The 5,810-nt window shown below is 42.5% G+C and overlaps 1 non-coding gene across 1 annotated transcript; it reads right to left on the reverse strand.

Moving 5' to 3' along the window:
- Positions 1–499: 499 nt before the first annotated feature.
- TRNAS-ACU lies at positions 500–581 on the reverse strand. The gene has a single exon. It is a non-coding gene; the product is annotated as a tRNA-Ser (tRNA).
- Between the last annotated feature and the right edge of the window lie 5,229 nt (positions 582–5,810).

Raw genomic sequence — 5,810 nt, forward strand, 5'->3', positions numbered from 1 at the left:
ACCTTGGGGTGAGAAGTGTTTTGCCCACTACTATTTCTGAAGCTTTCTGGCCCTTTTAACACACAGCCTGGAAGTATTGGGCCGTGACTTGGTGGCCTGGTGTTACCTGGTTGTAAAATAATCCCAGTTTTTAGTTGAGGTTAATTTACAAGCTGTAACGTAGATTTTGATGTGAATTTAGTGCATACTGCAAGCAGCATTAACGTATTTACATAGTAATGAGATGTTTTTACATGTATTTGCATGTTTTGCATCTTACTAATCTGCATTGTGGATTTGACCTAAAGCTGTGTGAGGGCACCATAACCAGTGTTAGACCCCTTTAACACACGTTAAGGGGCAAATCGTGAAGACGAATGCTCTAATGCAGCTTGATAATTAACCCCCTTAATTGGTTAGAACATAGGAGTAGCCATACTGGTTCCAGTATCCTGTTTTTCCAAACAGTGGCCAAGCCAGGTCAAAAGTACCTGGCAGAAACCCAAAACCAGACAGTTCTTAACAAGGATGGGATTTGAACCCACGCATACAAAGCCCAATGGTTTAGTAGTCCATCACCTTAACCACTTGGCCACCTTGTTCTTTTGCTTGGTAGGCTTAATAACAGATATATTACACAACCACTTGTAAGAACAAAAATCTAGCTTGCTTTTCTTTTTCCTGAGTAAGAGTCTCTTGCCTTTGTTAGGTCTGTAAAAAATATCTTTAGCTTGAGCTGTTTATACGTTTCATCCGGGTGTTTCTGGAATTTTGACTGGTCTGATGAGTGAAAGTATGAGCAGTAACAAGAGACATGACGATTTGATTGGCTTTTCTAATGGTTTGCCTTGAAAGGAAGTTAGTTGATTCAGTGAAGTAAATGGTTGGTTGAAAGGTAGAGATGGGAAGTCACCCTTGATACGGGTAATGAAAACTTGCTGCTTTTGAAGTGTCACTTCATAAACAGGTTTTCAAAGCAGAGAATACCCAACGTGTTCCATGACGGGAGTTGAGACTAATTTACCCCAGGCTACTGGAGGTTTGCTTCCTATATGCTATGCATCGAGTTGATGAGACAGCAGAGCAACATCCCTTATCCTGTGTGCCTCTGGAAGTTAGCAAAGGTGAATTAATGCTAAAAACAAAAACTCTGAAGCAAAATGAAGTCAGTATATACATTCCTAATTGCCATAATAATATATTCATGTTTCTTCATATTGTAAAACAATGAGTACTGTATTTTTACAAAATGCTTTTACTCTATTGTTACTTAGGAAAATAAAAGATATGATTGCATCACCCGTATAATTTTATAGACAGCTCATGCAGATAGGTAATGAGAACAACCTTTATTAAAGCTTTATTAAATAAATAAAATGTCAAAGAAATGTATGACAGTTTTCACATAATTGTTTTTGTAGTCTGAGTGTCTTGGTACATATATTTATCTGTCAAGACTGTGAGGTTTATAGTTTATTATATTTTGGTAATTGTAAATGTGTCATTTAAGTATTGTTTGATTTCAATACATCTACCAATCTATGGGCCTTTTACAAAGATGTAGTAGGGCCACCGTGCAGGTAACACGTGCCAAATCGACCCTACCACCGGGGTAGGTGAGAGCAGTTTCTCTTGGTGTTAATTGGCAATGCTGTCACATTGCTGTGTGCTGCCCGATTACCATGGGGGTTAGTGCGTGAGTCCTTAGCTGCCAAGTAAATGAGGCGGTAAGAGCTCACGCAGTAAATGGCCAGGCGCTAATTTTGAACTTAGCGCCTGGCCATTATTGCCGTAAATAGAAGTTTGGCTTTTTGGCAGAGGCACTAAGAGGTGGCCTGAGTGCACGGGAACATAACCCGCTAAAAGTAGCGCAGGCAACTTTCTAGGGTGCCTTTGTAAAAGTGCCCCTATATGTCTGCTTTCATTCTTCCTAAGTTCTTGTACAAATCAGAGGTCTATTAAATTAAACAGCTGGTGAAATTCACTAGAGAAGCCTGTTCATATTTCTTGCTGCTGCTGCTGCTGCTAAGTCACTTCACCCAATCTGCCTCTATCATTTTTATGTCTCCAATATTTGATCCACCTTCCCCACCTCTTCCTGCTCAGCCCTAGCCCCAACACCACATAGCACTCCTTTTCTCAGTCCCCTCACCTTGTACTTATCAGTAGAAGAAATGTAGAGAATGGTGGCAGATAAAGACAATGTGGTCTATCCAGTCTGCCCATCCATACTAACTGCTCATCTCTACTATCCCTTAGAAATCCTCTGTGCTTGTCCCATGCTTTTTTTTTGTTAATTCAGATACATTTCTTATCATAGACGGTTGGTAGCCCAACTGTTTGGGGAGGCTAAAGGGGGCGGAGCTTACCTCCATACGCTCCGTGGCAGCGATGTCAATGAAGAAAAAGACACTACAGGCTTGCCACCAGCTTCGCCCTTCTCTCTGCACACAGTGCCCCGCCCTTGCGGAAACAGGAAATGCATCACCGCAGAAGGCGGGACACTGTGTGCAGAGAGAAGGAAGAAGCTGGCGGCAAGCCTGTAGTCTTTTTCTTCATTGACGTCTCTGCCATGGAAATAAAAGGTCAAAACGCACGGGATGGGGGGTGGGCTACATCGCAAACAGAAGTCTACGATTGGGCTGGGGAGGCTTAGCCTCCCCAAGCCTCTTATACGGGGCACCTATGTTTCTTATCTACCCCACATCTCGGGAGGAGGTTCCATGCATCCACCACTCTTTCTGTAAAGAAATATTTCCTTAGGTTACTCCTGAGTCTGTTCTCTCTCAGGATCATCCTACGCGTTCTTGTTCTAGAGCTTTCTTTCAATCAAATGAGACCCAACCAGAGCCATATTGGAAGGGATGGTACTGAACCTGGTTCTTACAGATGAGGAAAGTATTTCTGATGTTTGTAGTGGGTGATCATCTGGCATCCAGTGATCAGTAGATAGTGTGGTTCAGTATTAGAACACAAATGGCGATGATTCATTTTGCTCTCAAGGTAGGCGGTATATCAAATTAATAAACGATAAATGATAAACTGCTGTCTAAGCCCCTGGTTCCACTATATTCTTTCAGAGATATAGCAGAACTGTACAAACTATTCCAAGATATATGCTTGAGGTTAAAGCATCTTTAGCTGATAAGGTCTGATAGGAAGACTCAGCCCAGCAAACCTCAAGGAAACAGCATCTCAAGATACATGCATTTGCTTTTTAATCATGCTTTTTCAAACTACCCTAAGGGCAATTGTTCATTTGTGTATGACATTTGAAGACAAACTTAAATACTTTGACCTTAGAATATTCATTCAAGTGACTGGAAGTTCATCTGCTTTGGAAAACACAGCTTGGGAATCTCCCAGCAGACCCTTTCTCAATCACTCCAGCTGGCTGTCATCAGAGTAAGATAGATACTTAATAAAGTTGTATTTATTGTCCTAAGTGGAAAATCCCAAGAAAATTCAAAATGATTTTTACTCTTGGCTTTCCTGCAGATATTTCACGAAGAATTAATTTGATAAATATTTGTGTATTTATAGTGGAGTGAAATAGAGGAGTCACCTGTGGTTTAGCACAGTTGGCTGAGAACCTGCCGAACTAGGGTCAGTTCCCGCTGTAGCTCCTCAGATGCAAAAACTTAGGGGCCCTTTTACTAAGCTGTGCTAAAAAGTGGCCAACACTACCTCAGCATGGGGCTTTCCTGCGTCCTGAGGCCACTTTTCGGGCAGTGGTAAAATGGACTCGTTTTCCATTTTCCCTATTAATGGCCGCGTGATAATTTCCTCATTAGTGTGTGGCTATTAGCATGTGAGCACTTACCGACAACTATTTTCTAGGCAGTAAGGGCTCACATGCTAATCAGTTAGCGAGCAGTGATGCAGCTGTGCTAATTAACGCAGTACACTCCTACTCTCTGCCCCAGACACACCCTCAGCGCTAAAAAATAAAATCTATTTTCTAGCGCATGGGAAGCACGCGCTGATCCTGAAACTATTGCAGGACAACTGAGGGCGCCCCGCGGTAGTGATTTTAACCTGCGGTAAGTGTGTATTAGTGCAACTGCAGCTTAGTAAAAGAGCCCCTTAGATTGTGAAGCCCACTAGGGACTAAGAAAATACCTGCATATGATAAATGTAAACTGCTTTGATTATACCACAGAAAAGCAGTATTTCAAATCCATGGCCATGAGTACAAAAATGGTTTAATATCAGTATTGTTTCAAAAGCCTCAACAATGAGATTGTTTCAATATTAGGATACCATGCTGAGTGGGCCTGCCTTTGATATTCAGCAGCAGTGAAGCATGCAGTCAAATCCAGTCATAAAAGGATGGTCCGGCGGCAGAGAGCAGAGCCGGCAAGTATATGGGTACTGGTGATACTCGGTGTTACTGCCTGCATAGCTAAGTGGGCAAATAGGACCACACAAAAGGCAGTCTTAACTTTGCTCACTTAGCTATGTGAGTGTTGGCACTGAATATCAGTATATACAGACATAACATCTAGGTAACAGCCTGAAGTGTGACTGATCTCCCCTTCAATCCTGTCCCCTACATGATCGACAGCCCTCCTGACCCCACCCCCCATGACCTGACCCTCTCCCAATCTCCCCCAGCAGAGAAGGCCCCCAAAATGACCCAACCCCTACCACCACAAATGGACTCCCTCCCAATGGCCCTGGGGTACCTAGAGACTACTATTCGAGGTTGTGGTGGCCAATTTTCACCCAGAGCTGCCAGGGACAGGCTCAAGTGACGTTTACTGCCTAGACGTTCACTAGACCACCAGGGCTGTTAAGATAGGCCTGGAGGTGCTTGCTGGGATGTGGGAGAGAGGGATTTCTTTTGTGGTGTGGTGTAGTCCCGGGGGGGGGGCCTTTTCTGGGGGGTTTAAACCCGTTCATATACGCAGACGATGTCACCATCTATATACCTTTCAACAACAGCATCACAGAGATACTGGATAAGGCCAAAAAAGGACTTGACCTCATGGAAAATTTGGCAACAACTGTCAAACTTAAACTGAACCTGGACAAAACCAAACTCCAGGTTTTATCCGGCCAGCACAATCTCTCTATTTACCAAAACCTCATAATAGTTCAACAATCTTACACAATCAAAACACAAATAAAAATACTAGGAAACATTCTCGACAAACATCTGACCCTTGAAGATCAAGTTGCTGCAAGCACATCAAAAAGATTCAAAACACTATGGAAACTGAGAAGAAACAGAGACTGTTTCTCCAGACAGTCATTCCGTCTTATAGTACAGACACTGATATTGTTCCACCTAGACTACTGTAATGCAGCATATGTAGGCTGCAAAGAAAACCTACTATGATCATTGCAAACCATCCAAAACACAGCAGCGAGCTTGGTATTCAAAAAGTGAAAATATGATAGAGCAACCCCACTACTCATAATGCTACATTAGCTCCCAATCAAGGCCAGACTATTTTTCAAAACTAGCACAATCATCTTCAAAATACTGTTTGGCATGTCACTGGACTACATGCTAGACACGATCAAACTATCACCAAAAAATACAAACCCAGGAACCAGAGGTTACCTACCACTTCACCTGCTTAACTGCAAAAACATACTATACAAGTCCACCTTCACGACGGGATTTAGCTATCTGGGCTCAAAGTGATGGAACTCAATTCCCATAGTCATAAGAAGCATCACAAACTACTTCCAGTTCAGAAAAGACCTAAAGACCTACCTCTTCAAGAAATTCTATGAGCAAAATATGCACTGATCATTCTGGAACAATAATACACAACACAACCTCAAGGTGTGGTCACACCATAGAGAAATATAGAGCT

This window comes from Microcaecilia unicolor, chromosome 5, assembly GCF_901765095.1.
Source record: "Microcaecilia unicolor chromosome 5, aMicUni1.1, whole genome shotgun sequence".
NCBI classification, from domain to species: Eukaryota; Metazoa; Chordata; class Amphibia; order Gymnophiona; family Siphonopidae; genus Microcaecilia; species Microcaecilia unicolor.